Source organism: Dromiciops gliroides, chromosome 4 (genome assembly GCF_019393635.1).
Source record: "Dromiciops gliroides isolate mDroGli1 chromosome 4, mDroGli1.pri, whole genome shotgun sequence".
NCBI lineage: Eukaryota > Metazoa > Chordata > Mammalia > Microbiotheria > Microbiotheriidae > Dromiciops > Dromiciops gliroides.
The window spans coordinates 391,825,856-391,851,978 of record NC_057864.1 but is presented as its reverse complement, the minus strand read 5'-3'; the positions used below and the strand labels follow the sequence as shown (position 1 = coordinate 391,851,978).

Here is a 26,123-nt window from a genome sequence, read left to right as displayed (position 1 = left end):
TATTTTGTCTCCTTCAAATTTCCATACATTTTCCTACCCACCATCACTTTGAGATTCCCCTCTCCCTCATGAACTTTACTCTCATCTTTTTTTCCCTTTCCCCAAATAAAAAGTCTAAGATCAGCTCCCTTATTTACCACTCTACCACTCCAATACTGCTTCTTTCCTTGTCTTCTGAAGTACATGTCCAAAATAAAGTCCAAAGACTGTTCTTCTGTCCTCTGGACTATTATGATACCATCAATGCTGGTCTCATCTACTGGTTTTATCCAGTAGAGTGGCCAATCTCTAGGTTGTCTCCTTCTTTCCTTCCTTCCTTCCTTCCTTGCTCCCTCTCATCCTTTCTTCCTTCTTTCTTTCCTTCTCATCATCTCTTCTTTCACTCCAGTGTTACATGGAAGTGGCTTTTCTCCTTAAAAAAGCCAAAGCCTCAATACATATACTTGATCCCATCTCCTCCTATGTTCCCCAGTAGATTGTCCCCACTATCATCTTTGCTTTTATCATAAATCTCTTCCTATATTGTGGCTCCATCCTTGCAACCTACAAATTTAATGTCTCCCCATCCTTTAAGAAAGATAAAACCTTCACCAGATCCTAATGTTCCCACTAGCTATCATCCCACATTTCTCCTCCTTTTCTTGGCTAAACTCCTTAAGAAAGCAGTCTACATTTTCCAAAGTATTGTGACTATGTCAACTCTCTTCCCCTATCCCAATTCAATAAGTTCTAGTGACTCCCTATTCTCTCCAAGATGAAACACGAAGTCTTCCATTTGGCATTTAAAGTATTTTTCATAATCTGACTCCTTCCTACTTTTCTAGTCTTCTTACAATCCACATCCTAATTCTATCCTTTTGTTCAGGATGTCTCCCATGCCTGGAATGTTCTCCTCCTCAACTCTGCCCTTTATTTTCCCTAGAATGTGAGCTCCTAGAAAGTGGGAATGTTTTTTTTTAACTTTTACCTTTCTTTGTTTCTAGAATGCTTAGCATAGTATCTAGCAAGTAGTAAGAACTTAATAAGCATTTGTTGATTCACTTATTGATTGATTTTAATTCAGTTGTTTGTATATCCCAAAATCCTATTAGTAATATCAATAACAGTAGCTGGGGCATCTAAATGAAAAACAATAGGGGTGGGGGGGAGGACACAGTGCACATAGAAATCATAGTGTCTTTGAGTTGGAAGAGATCTTAAAACACATATGAAGAAAATGAGACCCAGACATTGTGGTTTGCTTAAGGACACGTAGCTACTAAGTAAAAGAGTGAGACTTGAACCTGAATTTTCAGACTCCCATTGTGATGATCATTTCACCTTATCATGCTCCCTGTTAATCTCTTACTTGCTAACAGCAATGCATTTTCTTGGAAAACTTGCCAAAAGCTGTGTGATTACTTCAGGGAAGCCTATCAGGGAAGAGCTATGAAACTATATTTTGTTCTACAGTAAATCAAGAAAGGAGAAAAATCTTAGAATTAATCCATGGTGGCAGTGGAAAAGAAAGCAGGCAAATTATTCCCTGAGGCCCAGTGAAAAAAAGAAAAAAGAAAGAAGTGCATTGTGTCTACAGAGCCAGCCCAGAACCTAGAAGGGCTCCCAAGAGTTTACATAAGCCAGAGACTCTACTCCTCCTCCTCCTTGCTTCTAAATCTGGAAACTCTGTCTGTATTCCTCACAGCCTCCCCGTTCCTCTTTCCCACTCCTCATGGCAGAATTTCCATCCCATTCCAGCCCTACAGAGCCCTGAAGTCCCTGACTCAGGCCACAGAACTACCACCCAAATTTCAAAACTGGTATAGTCCAGACTCCCATTGCTTAGCAAATAGGAAAGAGAAAGGTGATGAGAGAAGAGGGGAGGGTCAAACTGAGAAGGGACACAGAGAGAGGCCCTGTTCCCCAAGACTGGCAGTTGAACTAGGGTGGAGGGGGGCCAGGTAAAGAGTAAAAGACGAATTGTTGGTATCTCAAATTGGAACTCAACTTTCTTTCTCCAGAAAGAAATATTGTCACTCATGATGGTCAGGTTCTTCCAGGTGGTTACTATAGCACAACAGAAGACACATTTTGGACTATATGTACTTTTTGGAGACTAGAAAGGGTGACCGACTACCATTTTTAACATTGTATATAAGGGGAGAATGTGTTCCAGGTTTGAAACAAGTTACTTACATGTGTTTTGGTTTTTTTTGGACCAAAACTCATTTGTAAATTGGGAATGGCCTCAGCCTAAAATCTTAAAGAAAATGTTATATGCCATAAAAGAAACACAAATTCTTAATTCTTCCATGTTGTAAAGAATTCACATTCATCTTTGGCATGTTTATAGGATTAAATTGTTAAAGCATGCAAATATAGTCATTGGACATGCAGTTTGGAGATGAAGCTACTTATCTGTGTGAGCTCTGAATCCCATTATCCTATGATCTATGAGCATCATGGGAAGAATGAGTACAAATATACAGAGCATACAATTTAAGATTTTTACATGATGTCCTTTCATATTCTGTATGGTACAACCAAACAAGTTTTCTTGTGTAAGACTCATATCTGTAATTCTATATTTTCCTTTTCATAGGTTGTCCCTTTTAACTAGAATGCTCTGCCTCCTCAGTTTTCTCTCTTAGAATCCTTTTTCCAAAACTCATTTCAAATGTTGCCTGTTACAAGAAACCTTTTCCAATGCCTTCAGCCGCTAGTGGCCCTCCCTGCCAAAATACCTTGCATATGTATATATATATATATATATATATATGTGTGTGTGTATATATATATATATATATATATATATATATATATATATATATATATATATATATATATATATATATATATATATATATATATATATATATATATATATATATATATATATGTATATATGTGTGTGTGTATATATATATATATACACACACACATATATACATATATATATATGTACATATACCCATAGATATATATGTATATATGCACATATATACATATATAAAGAGAGATAAGTATATCTATATATCTGTTTGTAAGCATAGTCTATTTCCTTGATAGAATGTAAGTTCCCTAAGGGTAGGAACTGTTTTATTTTTGTCTTTATATATGTAGAATATAACAGGCACTTAATATAATCTTGTTGATTGGTTGGCAACTTAATAGAGAAGTCTTCTACCCCCTCCCCCCACCCCCCGCAAAAAAAAAGATCTACCTTAGAGGCTCAATGATACTTGAAATTCTACAATTAAAGTTTTATCCTTTTAGCTTATAAATTCTTATCCTCCATTAACATGCAAATATCTCTGAAAGATAACTGGGTTAGAAGAGATTTTTGCCTAAATAATCTGAATAAATTTATAAGGCCCTTTCCTGAGGGCCATCTTTGAGAGGACAAAGGTTAAAAAGATATGGGAAGGATAGGAAGGAAGGAAATAAATATTTATTGTCAACCGTGAAGGAAACAAACATTTATTAAGTGTCAACCATGTGCCAGGCTAAGCCCTTTACAAATATTATCTCATTTGATCTTCACAACAACCCTGGGAGGTAGAGTCTATTATTATGCCCATACTACAGTTGAGGAAACTGAGGCAGATAGAGGTTAAATGACTTGCCCAGGGTCATAGAGTTAGGGAATGTCAGGACCTGGATTTGAACTCAGGTCTTCATGACTTTAGGCCCAGTGCACTGAGGCACCTAACTACCTAATCATACAGTTGGTAGTTTCTACCAACATCCAGATACTCAAAGGTAAAAAGTGATAACGTTTGAATAAATTGCAGTATTGACACTGAATGAGAACTATAAAGCCAAAAGAAACTGAGAGTGGGAAGGAAAATGCCAGAGTAAGTGCTGTGAGGTAATTCCTCGTGATTAGACCCACCTCAATGGGAAGTTGGGTATTTTAAACCTGCTTCCAGTAGTAGTAGACTCATAGCCATTTTAACCAGAGACTTTTCATTGCTAAAGCATGTGGTCTGCTATGATCTAGGAGCTATATTACCTAAGTGGTGTGGGAAACTACCTCCTTGATGCCATGTGAGGAGTGATAATAAACCCTCTATCCAAAAGATACCCACCCATGGGCCTGTTATCATGCCTGAAATGCCCTCTATTGAGGTCTTTCTTATTTGGTAAGATGTTAATTTCAGAAGACCCTCTCAAAAGAAAAACATGTTCTCTGAAAAGATCAATCTATTCTATTGAAATAGTCATTTCATATTAGTGTACTTTCAATTCCAATCAGACTATCCTGCTAGGGCAGTAGGGGTCAATGACTTAAGTCCTCCATGTCTGGAAAATGATTCCTTCTCACCTCTTCTCCTTAGAATGGCTTCTGCTAAAACATAGCTCAGGTACTATCGCTTACATGAGGCTTTTCTGATTCCCTACTGCCAGTTACACACTCTGTGTGTGTGTGTGTGTGTGTGTGTGTGTGTGTGTGTGTGTGTTCTCTGTCTGTCTCATTCTCTCTTTCCCCTCTGTGTCTCTCTCCATTTCTCTGTCTCCATTTCTCTCTGTCTCTTTCCATTTCTCTCGGGGTCTCTCTCTCTTTCCCCCCCTCCCACACAAAAGCACAGGCATGCACACTTTATATATAACTTCATTAAAGCCAAGGATGGTATCTTTTTTGTCTTTGCACCCATTATTGACTAGCAAAGTGTCTGACACATAGTAGATGCTTAATGAATACTTAATGTTTATTTGAATTGATTATTTCATTGAGCTAGGTAGTAAAGATCAGGGCCCTTAGGACAGAAATAGACATTGACAGGAAAAAGTAGATGAATAAAATCTGAAGAATGGGGAACTGCTCGGGGAGGGCATACCCAGGTAGAGTGAGAAGGGTAGTATAGTGTGAGACCCAGGGTACTCAGAAGGGAATATGAAAGTGCTAGAGAGGCCACTGAAAAGGAAAAGTTGGATGACAAAAGAGGAAATCAAGTATGTGTCAACAATGCATGTTGTCATCATCACAGTTTTACTTACAGCTGGCCCTACCTGTTTTGAATAACTTGGTTTGGGTATCTGAATACTGGTAGAAGATGTTGAGAGAACCAGACTAACCAACTGGTCCCCTCTCTACTGATTATTTTTGGACAATTGAGAAATAACCATATATAACAACATGCTGAGCTCACGAGAAGAAGAAGTCTGTATTGCCTAGATATACTGCCGACAAAAGGACAATTTCTGAAAAGCAAAAGAGAAAAAGTTGGCTGAAATGTAGGTTGGAAAATCCAACTTGTTTAGATATAGCCAATGAACTTTATAGAAGTATTCAAGATTTCAGACTGTCGTAAAAATTATTTGTGGTAAAAATTATTGCAGTTTTTAGTTGACTCATTTGGGAGGGGCCACACCTGGCCCACCCTGAGGTTATGTATGCTACTGAGGTCAGAAGGAGAACTCTCCATAGGCAGTTTTTGAAGGACCTCCCCTTTTGGGGGAGGAAAGATTGAAGGCTTCCTGAAGGGAGGCAGAGGGTTCTTCCAGAATGCTAGGCTTCTTCTGGAATGTGCTCTCTCGGACTTCTCCCCTTGCGGTGGTAGTGTGAGTTCTCTGTCTTGGGCGGCTGTTTTTCCTGGCAGTCACAGGCAACTGTGGACTGTCCAGGTTTTGGTGAGTTAATTACGGAAAACCCTAAATTCCTTTGAACTAGCTTAATTGGAAATGGTCTGGGGATTGCATAGGTTAAGTTTAGAGTTAAGAGTATTTATTTTTATTTCTATTTTCCTATTTCCTTATCTTTGATTTTTATTAGTTTCATCTTTGTTGTTTAATTAATTCCCAAGTAATAAAACCTGATCCTTCTGTGAATTAAAGCTGTAAGACTCCTTTCTTATTGACCTGGGAGAAATATCTAAAAAGAGCAGTTCAGAGGGGAGGGTGAACCTAAAAGGTCCCTTATTATTTCTGGGACCCCAATATTCTGATGAGTCACCCAAATAATGCTCCATATATCAAATTTTGGTCCTCACAAGACAAATATATAAGTTCTACATAATGCCAATGGAGACTAGAAACACCTTTGGTCAATGATTAGAAAAAAATTCTTAAGGTTGACTTGGCAGAGGTGAGAGAATTACACCCTAGGTTATTTTGGGTTTTTTTTTCCCCCTCTCAACAACTGACTTACTAACCTCTTACTTTCCCACCTACAAGTTTTTGCTCATGCCATTCCACACATTTATCATCCCAATTCTGTTCCAACTGTCCAAGTCCCACTCACTCTTCAAGACCCAGCTCAAATTCAGCTTTATTAAAACAAAACAAAACCTTTCTTAACTTCAGTCTCAGAATTTCTTTTCTCTGCATGAAGATTGAATAAGATATTTATAGCACTTAGCACAGTATCTGAAATATAGTAGGCATGTAATAAATGCTTATTCTCTTCCTTGATTTCACTCCTTTCACTTCAATGAAGTTATCATCTAATTCACTTAGCAATTAATCTTCTTCTAGTACAGTGGATAGAGTATTAAGCCTGAAATCAGTAAGACCTTGGGGGACCAATTTTTAATTGGTGAGTGTTAGCTAAGTGGACTGCCGCAATATTGGGGCAAGGAAGGAGACAGACAGCCTCCCTCAAAACAGAGCAGGATTTACTCAACAAGAACAAACTTAAAAAAACACAAACAGGATCAGTAGGATCAAGGGAAAGGAAATAAACTGGGGAAAGGGAAATTATACAACCTGAACACCACCGCCCAGGAATCATCTGAGAACACACTGCAGCATCCTGTTGCCTTCCAGCTTCAAGCTAGAGTGGTGGAAAAAACTCCCTTCTTCCCAGCAGACCCCAGGCTGACCACACACAGCCCCCAGCCAATTGGCTGGCCGCTCTGACAGTCACATGACTGCCCTCACTGGGCTTCCAATCATTATAATTTTGCCAGGCCCATGTAGGCATCGGCAAGTGGTGATGACATGAGGTGCCAGCGCCATGGCAATGGTTATAACCAGTGAGTGGAGCACCATGCCGTTTGCAGAGCCCCAGAGGCCAGTGCATGCTGAGGTTTGTTTGTTTTTTAATTCTAGCCAAAAGATGGGGTCATAAAAACCTCAAATAACAATTAATTCTTTACATTTTTGAGGTTTTTATGGCCCCATCTTTTGGCTAGAATTTTAAAAACTCACTCAGGAGCCTAAAGAACAACCTAATAGATTTTATGATAACCTAAATTCAAATATGACTGATCTCAGACACTTACACTAGGCAACTCACTTAACCTCTGTCTGCCTTATTTCCTCAACTGTAAAATGGGATAATAATAGCATCTAAGTCTCAAGGTTGTTGTAAAATGTAATAATAATAATTTGTGTAGTGCTTAGCATAGTGCCTGGTATACAGTAGGCACCTGCTAAATGCTATTTACCTTCTCTTCTGCCCCAATTTAATTTTTTCTTATGTTTATATCTTGTCTTCTCAACAAGACTGAAAGCTCCTTAAGAACCAGGAAGGGTCCTACAATTTGTTTAATCCTTGATGAGATGGGGTACAATACCTTGCCTATTGTGAACATTAAATGTATATTGATTTGATTTTTATTTGATCTGATTTGTTCCTTTGATAAGATGGTGGTGCCATTACTGGGTAAGAATAGAAGGCAATTGGCTACAAAGGCAATTATATTCAATAACAAAGAGGCTTCAGAAATTTATGACTTTTTATCCAGTTCTTTTTCCACTAATTAGAATAATACAACCAGCAGTATTCTTGGGAACTGGGTCTTTGCAATTTCTAAGAATTTATACAGAAAACTTCAAAATATTAAAAAATTTAGCCAGAAACCCCCAAACCCCAAACCAAAGAACATAGCCTTCAGATTTTTTGGAAAACTAACAAACAAAATAAGTAGTGTCTCTTAATGAAATCTTTGTTCTTACTGCTATATAACAGGAGAGTCTTAATTAGAACCATTCTCCTCCCATCCCTGATATCCCCAAAACTCATGAATTAAAATATATTTTGTTCATCAAATAAAAGAACAAGGAGACAACAAAAAGGGAAACTTTATGAATGGTACACAAACTGTCTTGGGAAACTGATATGTGCATTTGTCAAATGATCACATTTGTGTTCTACAAGAAGTGGTCAGAAATGGGATTTTAGTCAACTGTAAGAGGGAAGCCCCTCGTGGGATTGCTGAAGGAATAGAAATCTTTGGGGAAAGTGCAGTATGCTGAAATACACACTAGCCCTGGTGTCAGAGGTACTGGGTTCAAATTTGACCTCTGAGGCTTGCTACCTGTGCGTGACCTAAAACAATCCCTTTCATCCTCCTAGGCCCCAATTTCCTCTATTGTAAAGTGAAGGGGTTGGATTAAATGGGTTCAGAGGTCCTCTCTAGCTCTAGAAAAATGATCTCATCTAGCCTGAACTATGGATTGCAGAATGGCAGAGGAAAGAATTTTCTCCCCCTGTGTAGCTCCAATATGTACATTTTTCTGTATTCAAGAACATGAAGCAGAGAATGAAAAGTATGGTGGGTTTTTTAAATGTGTTAACAAACTGGAACCAATTAGTACAATGTTGTGGTGAGTAGAAATTTGTAAGAAATGGAGTTTCTTGGTAAATTATAATCGATTTTATTAATTATGGCTAGCAAATAATTAATAAAATGAGCTTAGTTGTTCCTCTTAGTGACCAAAGAGAGCTAACATGGGATACTTTGCATACTTATTGGAAGCATTTAGAAAAGAGGTGCACCTGAGGGTGGAAATCAACTCTGATTGGTTAACCAATAACGAAAGCATTGGTTAACAGGTAAGGAGAGAATGACTATTATAATGAGATATGGGTTTATTCTAATGAAGGGCTGGCTGATCACTCAGTCCTGGAGATAGAGACTTATCTCTACCCAGACCCCCCCAAAAACCCCCAACCCCACAGACCCCCACACCCCACAGCCCCATCTAGGGCAATGTAGACAAAAGGAGAAAATCCATTTCCATTCAGATCTCTCTGACTAAATCACAAAGGGCCAGAATTCAACAATTCACCTGGACTAGAATTTCTTCACCATTTGATCAGATCTAAGTTTTTCCAGTTGGGTAAGTTTCTCCAAAGATTTCTTCTCATTATGAGCCCTGTACTTCGAAGGCTGGATGAATAACCTACAGGGGCTGATTTCTGAATTAGGAAATAGAAAGGGGAAAAACCTTAGTCCTAGTTCAATAATTGGTTATAAATATAAGAGAGAATACCATTCACCTATGGACCCTTTTACCAGATAGATAGATAGATAGATAGATAGATAGATAGATAGATAGATAGATAGATAGATAGATAGATAGATAGATAGATAGATAGATAGATGAGTGAGAGAGAGAGAGAGAGAGAGAGAGAGAGAGAGAGAAAGAGGCAGATAGATAGATAGATAGATAGATAGATAGATAGATAGATAGATAGACAGACAGACAGACAGACAGACAGATAGATAGACAGACAGACAGGCAGATAGATATGGAAGAATAAACACTTAAAAAAAACCAAAAAATGCAACTTTTAAAAGATGAAGTTAGTTTAACACCTCCTCTTAAGCTTCCTAGATGAGCATTAAGGAGGAAAATGCATCTGTAAGAATTTAATCAGCATTATGTAAATGTAACCCAAGTGCAACAGACAACCTGTATTAACCTGTATTAAAACTCTGATGGAATCTGAAAAGAATGAGAGTTGGGATAAGAAAAAGTGGAGAGATAGAGAGGCAGAATGCTAGAAGAGCCAAACTAAAACTATACAGATTCCTTCTACCTCACAAATATTGATTTCTAAGTTGGGGGTATACTACCTGCTATCCCGAGTTCCCAATAGAATGGAGATCAAGAACTTTGGTCCAACAGGGACCAGGGCAAGGGATTGATGCTGCCAATCCGGGGCCACTATTTTCTATTGTTTCTCTAAATTTAATAGCATCCATGACTAGCAATGAACATATACTAGGCACTTGATAAATATTTGATGTTTGGTTTGATTTGATTAGAATGATTAATGGTTTGACTGTTAGTTATCTTTTTTTTCTTCTTTTTTTTTTTTAGTGAGCAATTGGGGTTAAGTGACTTGCCCAGGTTCACACAGCTAGTAAGTGCTAAGTGTCTGAGGCCAGATTTGAACTCAGGTACTCCTGATTCCAGGGCCAGTGCTCTATCCACTGCGCCACCTAGCTGCCCCTGACTGGTAGTTTTCTTAAAGAAACATCATGTTAAAACAGATTAAACAGATACAAGAATTTGAAATAAGATTGACACCTTAATGCAAGAATACTAATAATCAGAATTATCAAAAAGATATTTCCCTTTAAAAACAACTTACCCTTTGAAACACTGTCTTTTGGTTTGGCGAGGAGGGTTACTTAATTAACTTTAGATAAGTTACTTTAACAAAACATACAACCTGATATAAAAATTTGTCTTGGCATAATTTTAATAGCCAAAAAGAGATGCCCTATCCATCTACTCTCATGCAGATTTTCCTATAGATATGGAAAGATACAGATATGTGTTGGAGACAGCTTGAACCAACTCAAACTAGAGCTGATTGTAAAATTCCCAGTGTTAAGTATTTATACTTCAGAAATCAGCAAATGGTATAAATTAATGCTGGGTTATTGCATTGTTTATCTAGACATAAAAATGAGGGAGAAAATGGTAATAATGCAGATTCAGTGTTAAAGTGTTTTGTTCATTCTTTTTTTTTTTTTGGAGAGCCAATTGTTAAATATTTACTAGCATACTTCTATCCAAATGTATTTTTCAGGTAACTCCTACCAGTCTCTCTCTTAATCAGAAATTCTCTTGTAGGAGAAATGCTCTTGTATTTATTTTGAATATATTTTAAATCTACTTATTTGTGTGCATGTTATTTCCACATAGAGTATTTTTAAGGGTCAGAGACAGTTTAGTTTTTGTCCTTTTATTACCAGGCCTGCCACGTAGTAGACATCTAATAAAATCTTGTTGATTGTGACTATTTCCAACAATGAAGTACAACTTTTGAAAAGATTTCTGTTGTACATAGGTAAATAGGGTTGTATTCTCTGAAGGAAAAGAGAAGGGTTTCAAAGAGGTGCTAGAAGACATTATATTTAAACATAGTATCCATATTGTTGCTATCAGTTGTTTCAGTCATGTCCAACTCTTTGTAACCCCATTTGGGGTTTTCTTGGCAAAGATACTAGCATGGTTTGCCATTTCTTTCTCCAGTTTATTTTACAGATGAGGAAACTGAGGCAAACAGGGTGAAGTGACTTGCCCAGATTCATACAGCTTGTGTCTGATGCTAATTTGAACTCAGGTCTTCCTGATTCCAGGCCCCATGTGCCAACTACCTGCCATTGTATCCATATGTTGGCCTTATATCCTCTTTCATATGTAATATTAACAAAGTGGAAAGGTACAAGCATTTCTATAGCACCTACTATGTTTTAAGTACTGTGCTAAGGTTTTTACACATATTACCTCCATTTGATCTTTATAACACCCCTGGGAGGTGGGTGCCATCCGTATTTTACATTTGAGAAAACTGAGGCAGACAAAGGTTAAGTGACTTGCCCAAGGTCACACAGCTCAGAATTGTTGGTCTGAATTTGAACTCAGATCTAACAGAATTCTTATTTTGATCATTCTCTTGCTTCTAGCCAAGTTTCATTTTAGTGTCTATTATTTAAAAATATGTAATATGTAAATCAGAAACATAAATGAATATGTACCCACTCCATTACTCTGATATGGAAAGACACTTCTTCAGGGAAGAACTGGAGTGATCTGTAAATCAGTAGAAGTTCAGCAACATAGAAGGATTGATAAATATTTGGATGCATTAGATACAAAATTGCTACTCTAATGGAAAATATGCACTTATGTGATTTTTATGGCACGTCTCCATGTAGATGTCCTGCTGTTACCATAAACCCAACAAGCTCAAACCTGAAAGGCTCATCTTCTTCTCCAGAGTATATTCTACCTTCCAACTTGATTTCCGGTTGTGTTACATCACTCCCCTCGTCATGCAGCCTTGAAGTCTAGGAGCCATTCCTCGCTCTCCCTTTTCCTTCATCTCCTGCATGCAGTCACCAGGTCTTTGGGGTTGTTTTTTTCACATTTTTATATCACTCTGTTTCCTTCATTTCCTCTGTCACTACCTGCCTCTAGGCACTCTTGACTTCACACTGAACTCCTGTAACTGCTTTCTAATTGTTTTTTTTTTCTGCCTATCTCTCCCCCTCCATTATCTTCTAGTCCACTGCTTGAATTGTATCTTCCAAATACTATTTTCATTGTCTTGTAACATACACAAACATACATTCCCACAAACACATCCAATGACCACCACTACCCATGACTCTAGAATAAGCTGCAAATGCTCACCCCTGCATTCAAGGCTCCAATAATCTGGCCCCACTCTATATATTCAATCTTTTCATCCAATACTCCTCAATGCAAACTCAGCCCTCCAGCTGAATTAGTCTACACACCATTCCCTGAATACATGTTCAGTACCTTTGCTTATTCTGTCCTTTCTCACCAAAGAGTATGGAGAGATCTTCCTTTCCACCCCCACCCCAACCCCCACCATCCTATTACAACTCTACTGATCATTCAAGGTCCAGTTCAAAATCAACATCCTTCAAAAGATTGCTTTAGCCCACATTGGTTCTTTCCTTTTTTCTAAGCAACTAGAGCAATAATTTTCTATATCTTTGATTTGGTCACTAAATTCCACACTGCTTTGCAATATTATTTATTCCCTGTGTCTCTTAGTTTCTTGTTAACCAGCTAGTTTAGAAGGTCCTGAAAAGTAAAGACCAAGACCATGTTTTACATCCCTCATTATCCTTCCACCTCTACAACCTAGCATCTTGTATACTATGCATATAGTAAGAGTTCACTTACTGAGCTCTTCAAGGATGCATGAACAAATCTTCTTTGAAATAATCTTCACCATTTTCCCAAGTTGTAATTCTCAAATTTCACAAAAGTATTACTTTGCTACCTCATTATGGTGCAAATAGCCACTCACATGACAGGCAAGTCAACCTAGCTAAAGAATTGGGGCACCCAGAGGGGGAGACCAGAGGCAGCCCGGCAAATCAAACTACCAATACCACCTTGAGTACCATCTCCCCTCACACCCTCAAGGAGACAGTCCAGGGCCTTGAACCCAAGAACTTTAGGAATGACAACCAACCACCAGACCTTCTTCCAACCCAGTTTCTGCAGCCATTATTGCAGGTATAAATCACTGTGGAGATGGTAAGGGGCCCTTCTCCTTCACCACAACCAGCAACAGCTGTTGCCCAACTGCCACCATCAGTCTGATAGGCACAAGAGCCATGGGAGTGGAAGCACCTGCCAGACCACTGGTCCTGCTTCCAGCATAGCACTCACAGCCATCCAATACTGTGGAGAAGGGGTTAGCCGTCTCTACCACCTGCCAACCAACTGCCAACCATAGGATATACACACTAGCCTTGCTGAAACAAGGAAAGCACTCTTCAGGAGAGACAGGAGACAGTACATGTCAAGAAATTTGAGCCACCACCACCACACCTCTTCAGATCTTGATGGAGCCAGCCCAGGCCCTTTGAATTAGCAATGATTCTAGCCCAATGTCTGTAGCCATCATCCTGAAAAACTAATGCCTCCTATGGAGATGCAGCCTGGCAGCTCCTCTTGAGAGTGCTACAGCCCTGTTTATTGAAGACCCAGAAGAGAAAGTTTTCATCAGTAAAGGTCCTGGCACTGTTAGATGCCTCAACACCAGGAACTGGTGAGCTTTCATCCATGAAAACAACATTACAGAAGAAGTATTACCCCCTACTTTGCTACTCACTAACAAAACTCTGAATTTCAGCTGAAACCTCCCATATATATTTTCTCCCCCATTAAAATATGAGTTTCTTGAGACCACGGAGTCCCTAAAGCTTAGCATAGGGTTTTACAGATGATAATAATATATGCTTTATTTGGACTCTAACATCTCAGTAGTAAATATACTATATGAGAAAGCAGAAGAAATTCTCCAGAAGTTGGAGTCAGGAAGAGTGAATGGACCTGACTAAATCCATGACAAGGAAATTGTTCTAGAGGCAACAATTTTAATGGTAATTGATTTTCCTGATATTTCATTAAGGAAAGATTCCACAAGAATGGAAATGAGGAAGCCTTCTATAGGTGAGGGGGGGCGCATCACATGCAATGGGGAAAAGCACTGGAATCGAACCTAGCTTCAATAATTAGCTATGCCTCTAACTGCCTGTGTGATTTAGGGCAAGTCACTTAACATAATTGGACCTCAATTTCCTCACCTATAAAATAAGGGGATTGGGCTAACTGATCACTGAGTCCCCTTCCAGCTTTAAAACTATGGTCCTACAGCCACCAAGGACTCTGGTAGGTCAGGGTTACCTATATGAGAAAATAGATATTGCTGGTACCAGCAGCCTATCCCCCATCCCAACTTATTGCTGCCTTTTTCACATGCTGCCTTCTGTCCTCCATCACCATCAAAGGCCTGAGCAAAGAGGGGTGATGCTATGGAAGACAAAGGAGACACTGCTACCTATACACATCTTCAGTAAATAGGGAAGGCTTTGTTGAAAAATTACAGAGGGACAGAAGGCAGGGTTGTTTTGTGGTCTACACTACACTGATAATGACCATTGACATCCTGCATCCACAGAGTAAATGGGTAGAGAAAAATAAATGTAGGAGACACAAATGAATCAATGTTGCTACTACTGAGTTAAATTTAATATGCATTTTTTAAAAAAACTACATGTAACATAAATTCAGTTTCTCAGACAATGCTATTTCTTGTTCTTTATCATTGAAATGTTTGCATTTGTTGGTGATTGCTAAGTTCATCATAAAAAAGAAAATGGAATTTTTAATAATAAAGAGAAGTCTAAGAAGGAAGGCAGTGTGGTATAGTGGATAGGGCACTGGATTTGGAGTTGAGAAAACTTGGGTTTGAATCTTGGTTCAGACACATACTAATGCTGGGCAAATCATTCAACCTCTTTAGGACTCAGTTTCCTTATCTGTAAAAAGAAGATTTTGAATTCAATGCCCTCTGAAGTTCCTTTATTATTCTCAATCTATGGTCATTTTATCCTAGAGACAATTCCTTTAACCAGGCATAGTCATGCATGTGTGCACTCTCATATGTGCACACAACTGACAATCAGTCATAAGAGCAGCCTTGGTTTCATGTTCTTTTGGTCTTAAAAAATAATTATAATAATGTTAAAACTATGACTTACTCAAACATGTGACTCATGTATACAGGATAAAAATAGAGGCAAGGTTCAAAGACTCCCAGATTAACAAACTGTCCAGCCAGTCCAGCATAAGTGAAGTAGCATGATAAAAAAAAAAACCCCTCCCAATTCCAAGGTTACATCATTCAAGCAAACAGTTTTTCAAAGATGCTGCACTTGGCCTTGGGGGGGAAGGGAAGGAAAGAAGGAGGCACTGTTGTTGTTCCATGTATCATCCCTATTGGACACATTTCTTCGTTTGTTCACTTGGATTTCTAGCCACTAGGGATTTCTGTCCTTTGGATTTATGTCTGAAATCCTGAAGTGTTTCCCCTGCTCTATGCTGCAGCCTTCCTCACCAATTCAAAGGATTATGGATGATACGCAAGACAAGGACACTTATGTAGGAAGGCAAATGACCTTATATTGAGGGGACCTGATGCTATCTAATGGCACAACAAGGACAACCCACAATATCTGTCCTTCTCCCAGGAAACCTTCATGAAATTGACCCAATGCACTACCAAGATAAATATCAAAACCTCTGAGGCAGGCTGTGTCCCTCCCACTTAAGCACAAATCCTCAGAAGGACTTTTGTGTCAGGAAGCAAACAAGGATTCCAGGCTGCCTTTTTTTTTTTTTTTTTTTTGCCTCAGGGCCCAGTGTTGTTGAGAAAAACAGCTGAGGGACACATAGGTGGAGCTGGACAGAGTAGGCTAATCTCCTGTTGCCAAGGTAATCTGAAGAAATTCATCCTGTACCCTTGATAGGAAGAGAATGCACACAGGCATTCTGAATTTTCCTTAATTTCTTTTTTAAGTGAAAAAATACTGTTTTTACACTGATGGTCTGAGGGGGAAATGTCTAGTATTTAATATACATTAAAAGCAATAGCATTCATAAGTACTTCCCCTCTGTAGTCCTGTTTCTCACCTATAAAATGAAGGGGTTTGAATGAGCTGACCTCAGGTCTGTTTCATCTTTAGAAATATGATCCTGTGATTCTATGATGAGTAGTTAGCATCTTTCAAAGTTGAGCTTAAATGCCTCAGTCTACATAAGGTCTTTTGGGATCCTTTCTAGCTATTAGCAGCACACACCCTCTCTATTGCCTTGAATCTTATTTTATATGTGTGTGTGTGTGTGTGTGTGTGTATGTATGTGTGTGTATATATATATATGTGTGTGTATTTATGCATATATATGTGTGTGTGTGTGTGTGTGTGTGTACACACACATATACAGATATGTGTTGTTTTCCCCAGGAGAGTATCAGCACCTTAAAGAAAGGTCTGATTTTAGCCCTTTGTATCCCCAGTGCCTGGTATATAGCAGGCACTTATTAGATCAATTATTCTTTTATTTTATTTTATTTTATTTATTATTTTTATTATTTCTTTTTTTTTTTTTTAGTGAGGCAGTTGGGGTTAAGTGACTTGCCCAGGGTCACACAGCTAGATCAATTATTCTTAATCCTTTGGTGTGTGAGAATTGGAATGACACCCCCTTCTGGGAAAGATATTGCAGGGAAGCTCTGCCATGAGGAGAAAGTATGTGATTTAGAAACCATGTGACTTTAGGGTCCAGAAGTTACCGGCATCCAGAAGTTGCCCAGCGTCCGGAAGTTACATCTATAGAACCACCTGTGGGACCTATCAATAAGAACTACCAGCCAATTAGCTTGGAGCTGTGTGTGTGTGGACAGCCCTGTTTCTGGTTTCTCAGGAGGCTTCTGGGGAAGCTGAGGAGCAAGGGGGCCTTTCAGGAGGAGGCTTCAGCTGGGGAGCAAAAGACAGGCAGGATAGGGAGAGCAACCAAATTTCATACTTGATCCACGTGTTTCTCTTTACTTACCCCTAATATACTTTAATAAATACTTAATGCCCAAAGATTGGTGCTATACGTTTTCTAATTTAAGGAGACCACTCATTGGCCCCTTACAGGTGTCATGGATCCCTTTGGCAATCTGATGAAGCTTATGGATTCCTCAGAATAATTATTTTAAATACCTAAAGTAAAACACTTAGAATGACAGAAGAAACCAATTATATTGAAAAAGTTATCAGAATATTTTTATGAATAAATTCATGGATGCCAAGTTTGTTATTGTGTGATTTCAATTGTGTCTGACTCTTTGTGACCCCATTGGGTGTTTTCTTGAGAAAAGAGTGGTTTGCCATTTCCTTCTCCAGTTCATTTTACATATGAGGAACTGAGGCAAACAGGGTTTATTTAGTGACTTGCCTTAGGTTACACAGCTAATAAGTGTCTGAGGCCAGATTTGAACTCAGGAAGAGGAGTCCTCCTGACTTTAGGCCAAGCACTTTAACCACTGCGCCACTTAGCTGCCCAGATCCCAGGTTAAGAATTCTTTTTTAGATGTTTGTGAGTGAGGGATTGCATTGATAGCCACAGATCATCCGTGACTCGATATTCACAGCTGGTTCAGGCTTCGAATATTTGGCCTGTGAGCCAAACAACTGGGCTGACTGTAGTTTTCACTTCTCATCTGAATGCTCAAGTGTTGCAGAAAAACAACCACACAAATAATGGAAAGAGTTGGGTCATTGGGTTTCCCACCATATATTTAAAGAAAGCCACTGCCACACCACACGGCAAATTGAATTTACTAGACTTCATCTTTCAGTCCTACTGAAATATAATGGAAAGAGTATTGGAATTAAGAGTCAGAAAATGGTTCACTGGCTTAGAGTAGAAAGAACCTTCCACATGTCCTCTTTCTTTTCTGTTTTTCACAGCAATTCAGTACAGAGCTTTACACACAGTAAGGGCTAGAGGACACTTTGATTAGATCAAGGAGCAAGGACAAAGAAGATTACCAAAAAAAAAAAAAAAAATGGAAACCCTAAGAAAAGATAAAGATATTTGAAGCAGGAATTGTGCTTGTAACTTCAGAGCTGAGAATATGAACTCTAAAACCACAAAGCACTTAAAAGTAGAACAGACCCTAATTGTGACTTGTCGCCTCTTTGCCATGTTGTATTGGTTAACTCCAAGATGATAATTACATGAAAAGTACTGTGATAGGTTTGTGTTAAGCATATGATAATACTGAGGCTAAACTCCTTAGAAAGAATGGTGTCTGGTGCTTATCTGCATAAATAATAACTAGAAAAATGAGACAAACAAGTCTGGTCACCATGAACGGGCTTGTCTTACTGCTTTTATGATTCTCTGTTATAGGCCAGATGCACACCTTGTAGCCCCACCCCTAGTTCCCGTCCCAGGTTCAGTTATTGAGATCCTGAGGGCCTCCTCACTAGTGTTTATTTTCAAAACTCAACCAAATTCCCAAAGGGAGAAAAGGCATGGGTCTCTATGAAGCAGTCAGCATCATAGTTAAATCTTTAGGACTTTGAGAATCCTCTCTAGAGATCTCTAATGACATCTTACTTGCCAAATCCAAAGGACATTTTCACAGTTCTCCTTCCACTGGACCTTTCTGCAGTCTGTGACACCATAGATTTACTTGAACAGAAATTCATTAGGTATGAGGTACAAGGCGAACACACACACACACACACATTGTAACTGCCCTCAATGATCTTACATTCTACTAGTGGGATACAAATATGCAAACCACTAAAATAAAAGATTAAGAATGATGGGGATGGGGCAGCTAGGTGGCGCAGTGGATAAAGTACCGGTCCTGGATTCAGGAGGACCTGAGTTCAAATCTGACCTCAGACACTTAACAGTTACTAGCTGTGTGACCCTGGGCAAGTCACTTAACCCCAATTGCCCTGCAAAAAAAAAAAAAAAGAAAGAATGATGGGGATGAAGGGGGAAACAGGAAAAAATGCTATAGATATATTTAAGAAAATAGCAAACTCTATCCACTGGTGGAATTGGGGGAAAGATAAATAGTTCACCTGAGCTGAGCCTTAAAGGATGATAGAGAATCTGAAGAAGGTAAGGAGAGAGTAAACTACAAGCATCAGGGATGGTCTGTGTAGATATGCAAAGGTAAAAGACAGAATATCAAAATAAGGGAAAAGCTAGCAGTCCAGTTTGGCTTGGAACACTGAGTACATCAAGGGAAATAATGTGAAACAAGTCTAGAAAGGCAGGTTGAAGACAAATTGTGGAGGGCCTCAAATTTCAGGCAGGGGAATTTGTATTTTATCCTAAGAGAATGTTGGAGCTCCTGAAGGTTTTTGAGTGGAGTGATGTGGTCAGACATGTGCCTCAACAAGTTAATTTGAGCATCTATTTGAAATCTGGGAAGAAAATGGAGGTAAGAAAACAAAACAGAGCATTTATTCAGAGGCTATTAAAATAATCTAAGTGACAGGCAACAAAGGCTTGAAGAAGGATTGTGGTTGTGCAAATGGAGAGAAGAAGATGAATTTGAGGGATATTTAGTGGTAGAATAGATGTGATGTAGCAACTGATTAAATGTCAAAGGGAAGAACAAGGACAGATAAGAATCAAGGATTCTTGTATTTGGAGCATCTGTAGAATCTTTGGGTAAAATTGCCCAGTGGGTAGATGGAGACAGGGTATTGGAGTTTAGAAGAAAAATTAAGACTGAATACTTACATTTGGGAATCATCTAAAATTGTTACAGTTAGAAAATGGATGGTTAGAAAGCCTGAGAGCAGATGAGGTCATTTTGGCAAAAAGTATGGGGAAAAGAGAGAAGAGAATATGATACTAGACAGCATTTCAGATACACTCACTCTTAAAGGGCAAGAGATAGATACTGGAGTAGCAAAGGAGACTAAAAATGAGCAACAAGACAAATAGGGGAAGAACGAGGAGAAAACAACATCAAGGAAGTCAGGGGAGGGACAGAGTATCCTGTAAAAGGGGATGGTTAACAGTGCCCAAAGCTACATAAAGGTCAAGAAGAATGAGGGCTGAGGAAAGTCCATTGTATTTAGTGATTAAGTGACTATTGATATGGTCTTGAAAGATCATTTTGAAAAGTTATAGGGGCAGCTAGGTGGCACAGTGGATAAAGCACCGGCCCTGGATTCAGGAGGACTTGAGTTCAAATCTAACCTCAGACACTTGACACTTACTAGCTGTATGACCCTGAGCAAGTCACTTAACCCTCACTGTCCCACAAAAAAGAGAAAAAAGAGACAAAAAGAAAGTAAAGGAAAAAAGAAAAGTTATAGTGTTGGCAGCCTGATTACAAGGAGTTGAGAATTGAAAGGATAGTGAGGAAATAAAGTTATCAAATGTAAACTACTCCTTCCTTGGCTTCTCTCTCTTCTCCTACCTGTCTATCCTTCCTCAGTCTCCTTTCCTTAGTTCAACTTCTTCTTCACACCCCCTAAGTATAGATATCTCTTAGCCCTCATTTCTTTCTTCTCTATGATATCTGCTTTGGCGACCTCATCTACAGGGTAGGCTAAAAGTCACAAGTATTTAATAACTCCTTTATTTTTTGTTTTTACAATACTATAGCATCACATACAGTATGTATAGGAAATGGATTTACATCTTGTATGAAAAAGCAAGCCTCGCAAATGGTGAAAAATAAAGAAAAAATAATTTTCAAAAAGTTATGAAAACAGACCCCTTTGTGACTTTTTTTTTGTGGGACAGTGAGGGTTAAGTGACTTTCCCAGGGTCACACAGCCAGTAAGTGTCAAGTGTCTGAGGCTGGATTTGAACTCATGTCCTCCAGAATCCAGGGCCAATGCTTTATCCACTGCGCCACCTAGCTGCCCCTCCTTTGTGACTTTTGGTCCACCTTGTACTTCCATGAGTTCCATGATCCTTTCATGAAGATAACTTACAAATCTATATTTTCAATCACAATTTCTCCTCTGAGATCTAGTCACACATTTACAAACTGTCTACTTGACCTGGATACTTCTCTGAAACCTCAAATTCAACATGTTTCTTTATCTGTACACTGGATGATTGAACTAAGAGAATCTCCAACTTCCATTCCACAAATCTACTCCCAGCTGGCAAGCTCAACCATTAGGGGTACAGCCAATCATTTCCCTGCCATTGGTTGCCCTTTCCAATTCAATCAAAGAAAAATTTTCACATTTTGTAAAGGAATACAGTGTTGGGATCAGAAGCATCTTTACAAATCAATACTTTGTTATCTGCACCTTACTTTCAATATAACCACATTGACTAAAAGAAGGACAAATGGAGAGAAAACCAAATATCCCTCCCTTATACTTATTCCTGTGTTTCTTATTCTCCTCCCCATTAGAACACAAGCTTCTTGACAGTAGGAGCTGCTTCCTACATATAGGTGAAACAGTAAAAAGTGGAATATTTATGGAATTAATTTTAGTTAGGAGGGAGGATTATAAGGGCAATTCAAAGACTGAAAGAAGTAAGGAAAGTGATCTACCAAAAGAGTCATATATGGATTTGAATCTACTCCAATGGCCCCAACAGCACTGGTACCCATTTTGCTGATGCTATCATCAGTATCTTCTGCCCCCTTCCTTCTCTTACCTTTCTCTCTGTTCTTGTTCTTTTCAGGTCTAATTGCTTTTAAAATGTCTCCTTTCTCCTTTGCCTTTCTTCTTAATGAGTCTCTAGGAATGGCATGCATTTACCTAGGTTGTCCTGGCACATGACCTCAGACAGCCTGTGCGCAGAAGTAATAAGCCCTGGTCATTTCCTCCATAATTTAACTTTGAAGGTGTTTACCTTTGTTCATAGCTCAAAAATCATGGTAAAAAAATTAACAAGTGTACCTTTATAAGATCTTCAAGGCTGGGGGGAGGGGACAGCCTGCAGCTTTTCTTTCTTCGAGTCCAGTCAAAGTCTCCAGGCTGCAATGCAACAGGCTGCAAGTTAATTCAGTTATGCATACCCACTGACAGTTAAGATCTGCCACTCAGGCATGACTTGTTTGACCTGCTTACCAACCATGAGGTACATAGACAAAGGTGCAGCCTGCTATGGCAAACTGCTATGGATGTCTTGATTAGCCACTGATTAACTTCTCCCCACCACCCCACCCCAACCTAAAAACCTCTTGTCATTATTACAGAACAATGGACTAGATTCAACTAGGGGTTTCTTGAAGTATTAGAAGCAGCAAGGTGGATTGGCTAGAACTCTGGACTTGGAGTCCAGAAGACCTGCAATTCAAATCCTACTGTCAATACTTAATTAGCTGTATAAGCTTCTTTCCTTCCAGATCTCTTAGCCTACAGTCTCCTGGTCTATAAAATAGTGGTAATAATATCTCCAGTACTTATCTCACAAGGTCCATGTGGGGCTCAAATGAGATATGTACAAAGTACTTTGTAAATCTTGAAGTGCTATATGAATATCAGTTATCATTCTTTTTTTTTTTTTTTTTTTTTGGTGAGGCAATTGGAGTTAAGTGATTTGCCCAGGGTCACACAGCTAGTATGTGTCATTTGACTGAGGCCAGATTTGAACTCAGGTCTTCCTGACTCCAGGGCTGGTACTCTATTCACTGTGCCACCTAGCTGCCCCAGTTATCATTCTTATTTCGTTGAAGTGCCTTATAGAGAGTAGAAGCAAAATCAATATAAGATCAGGATTATTGAGCTGAATTTCACTTGAGTTGAATTTCACAGTCCTGTTATGCAGTTAAGAAGTTAACCAAGTTAATATGCACCTATTCCTGAAATAAAGTATTTATTTGTACTTCAGTTAGTACCACACAGCAGCTACTCAACAAGTTTTTGCCCCACAGTCCTAGACACTGTCAAATGGTTCAATGTCAGCAATTGATATGATTTTATCAATGAAAATGACATCAAGGAAGAGGCATTACACTGAAAAGGGAAGCTAGAACAGCAGAGAGAATGCTAGACTTGAAGTCAGGAAGACACATTACTGAGTTCAAATCTGGCCTCAGATACTTGATAGCTGTGTGATCATAGGCAAGTCACTTAACCCTGTTTGCCTCAGTTTTCTCATCTATAAAATGAGCTGAAGAAGGAAATGTCAAACCATTCTAGTATCTTTGCCTAGAAAACTCCAAATGGGTCATGAAGAGTTGGACATGACTAAAACGATTCAACAACAACATTACCACGAAGCATAGTAGAGCGCATGCTAGACCCAGTTCAAGTGCAGCATGAAACACTTAGTAGTTGTGGGACCCTGAGCAAGTTACTTAACTTTTGTATCCCTCAATTTCTTCATCTCTAAAATTGGGATAATAATAGTATATGTGGGCAGTACTTCACAGGGTTGTTATGCGGATCAAATAAATGAAAATTTATAAAGCAATTAGCATAGTGGCTGGCACATAAAAAATTAATAAATGCTTGTTTCCTTCTCCCTATCTATCTGCTCTGCTACTGCATCTGAAGATATTTTTTCTAAGGGATCTTTCTGGCTTATTTACAGCTGACATTTCCTATGTGCTCTAGAATGTGAGCTCCTTGAAAACAGGGACTCTCTGCTTTTCTATTTGTATTTACAGTGCTTAGCAGAAGGGTTTGCTTGTAAGTGTTGACTAAATGTTTTATTCATTCGTTCATTCAACAAATACTTGATGATTGACTGATGCCATGTTTGTCCTTTTGACACGACCAAATCCTTGGGGACTCTTCAGGGTATATAATAATGATAATAAACAATTCATATCATTTGTCAGCTAAATATGGATCTGCTGTTACCCTCCAATATCCAGAATGCTATACACGTCAGAAGAGCTTTTTGTCTTCTGTATGCACTGCTCACTAAATAAAAACATTGCCTTCAAGATAGCACTAGACAACAGTGCCAATAGGCCCCATCTTTTGAATTGTGGCTTTTGCCAAGGTTTTACAACCGAGCTTCTCCAAAGATTATTGCCTGCCAATAATATCTTGTTTGACAGTCTTTGAAAGAGGAAAAAAAAAGGGAAGCAGAGTGGCAATTGTATAATCAGCATATGGTTGTGAGACAGTAGAATGGCTTTTGTCTGTCCAAGTGACTTTGAAAGGAAGGCATATTCCTAAGTATTTTGAGGAGTCAGTAAATAAATGTGACAATTGATTTGTAGAGTGGTGGGGACCATGAGCACCATTTCATTCTTTTTAAGTAAAAATTAGAATAAAATATTACAGATCCATACTCTAAAAGTGATTTTGATTTCCTTTCTTGGGGTGAGAGGCAACATAGGTTAGTGGATAGAGGGGTGACTTTGGAAGCAGGAAGACCTGGGTTCAAGTCCTGTTTTGTAACACATATTAGCCATATGTCTAGCAGGTTGTTGAATCTCTTTGTGCCTCGTGCCAAATACGTATTTGAGATTGAGTTCCAGATCTTTGTCAATGGATAGAGTTTCCATCCCCATATTTCCCAAAAACCAAAAACGTAGGGTTAAACATGATTTTTCTTATTCATCCCAAACAATATATAAGGTAAATAAGGAGGTCAAAAAATATCAAGGCAGAAAAAGCTGTTTTAATGGATAGGGTGAAATTTCTTATTGGAAAAAGACTGAATCCAATGGCTAAAATGAGATTTTAAAAAATAATTTTCCCATATTGATTATATTTCTTCTATGTTATTTGTATCTGTAATTGAGAACTGTAGGTATACCATTAGTGCCTTGAACACTGAATTAGGATCATTTCAACTCCAGTGGGTTTAAGATGCTGGTATTTTATAGATTTTATTCTCCTGTTGATAATTTATTATATTTCTTATTATCATCCTCTTTATTACCAAGTGATCCTCATGAGTTAGAGATTAATTACTGTGCCCCACACCTGCTTGAGGGGTGGGTGAAATTAGTGAGAGCTGGAGAAAAGAAAGAACTGAGCTCTTCAGGCTACCAGCACCAAGAAAGAAAACACATGATGCCAACCTCTCTTTGGGTCTATGAAGGGAGAAATACTCTGGGAAGAAGTGAGCATGTTGAAAAGCTGACAATTGCTATCATGTCTCTATTCCCACTTGGTACAATGGAGACTTTGGGAAATTTTTCCTTGAGGGATATCTAAGGCTCTCTGTCCCAGTGAAACTGAGTTAAATCACTCTCAAAGGAAGAGTGCCTTTTGTCTATATTGTCTGATATATAATTCCATTTGAAAACTTTTTTTAATTTCTGTTTTCTGTTTGGATAAATGGGTTCATTTTCTATTTGTTATGTGTGTTCACTGTGGAATTGGTATTTGGTGGGAAGGACTAAAACCCTGGATAGATAGCTAGGGGCCCTCCTAGGATAGCAGTCAGGAGTGTAGCATGAACCTAAAAATTACTTCCCCTAGACCAACAATATTTAAAGGAAAAGAAAAATACAATTCCAGGCACACCCTTCTCTCTGAGGAGGGTAGAGTGGTAAACTTTTTGCCCCAGTCTTCTGTTTCCCATCGTGGTGGGATGGAGGTTGGAGAAAAGTGGAGGAAGAAGACCCTAGAGATGTCTTTTCTTGCCTCCCTATGAGGCATATTTTGACAGACCTATGTGGATATGCATAACTTACATGGGAAAAACAAAAATGGCAACACCATAGTCCTTCCCTTAAAGATAGAAAAAAGATAAAAGAATAGATGAGAGAGAGAGAGAGAGAGAGAGAGAGAGAGAGAGAGAGAAATTTAAAGGAAAATCTCTGCCTACTTAATATATTTAATGCACTTTTTTCATGAGAGACATTGGAGCAAGCCCATTGTCATGTACAATGCTCAAGATTGGTAGCACCACAGCTGAAGTGATCAGTATTCAGCTACAAATATCAAAGTGAATTGGTTCATTATATGTAGAAATCATAATAACCATCAATTTATGGAATTTCTTAGGATTTCTTTCACTTTCATACACAGAATTATAGCAAGTTACTTGTACAATGATCAAATGTGAATAACTTCGTTATCCCCAGCAATGTAATGATCTAAGACAATTCCAAGGGACTTATGATGAAAAATGCTATCCATCTCCAA

The 26,123-nt window shown here is 38.6% G+C and overlaps 1 protein-coding gene across 1 annotated transcript in view; it reads right to left on the bottom strand.

Moving 5' to 3' along the window:
- ESR1 (estrogen receptor 1) overlaps window positions 1-26,123 on the bottom strand; it is a 531,109-nt gene that overhangs the window by 451,480 nt on the left and 53,506 nt on the right. Inside the window, 1 exon segment of the mRNA XM_043999817.1 lies at window positions 21,963-22,040. The gene's annotated coding sequence lies outside the window, so the exon portion shown is untranslated.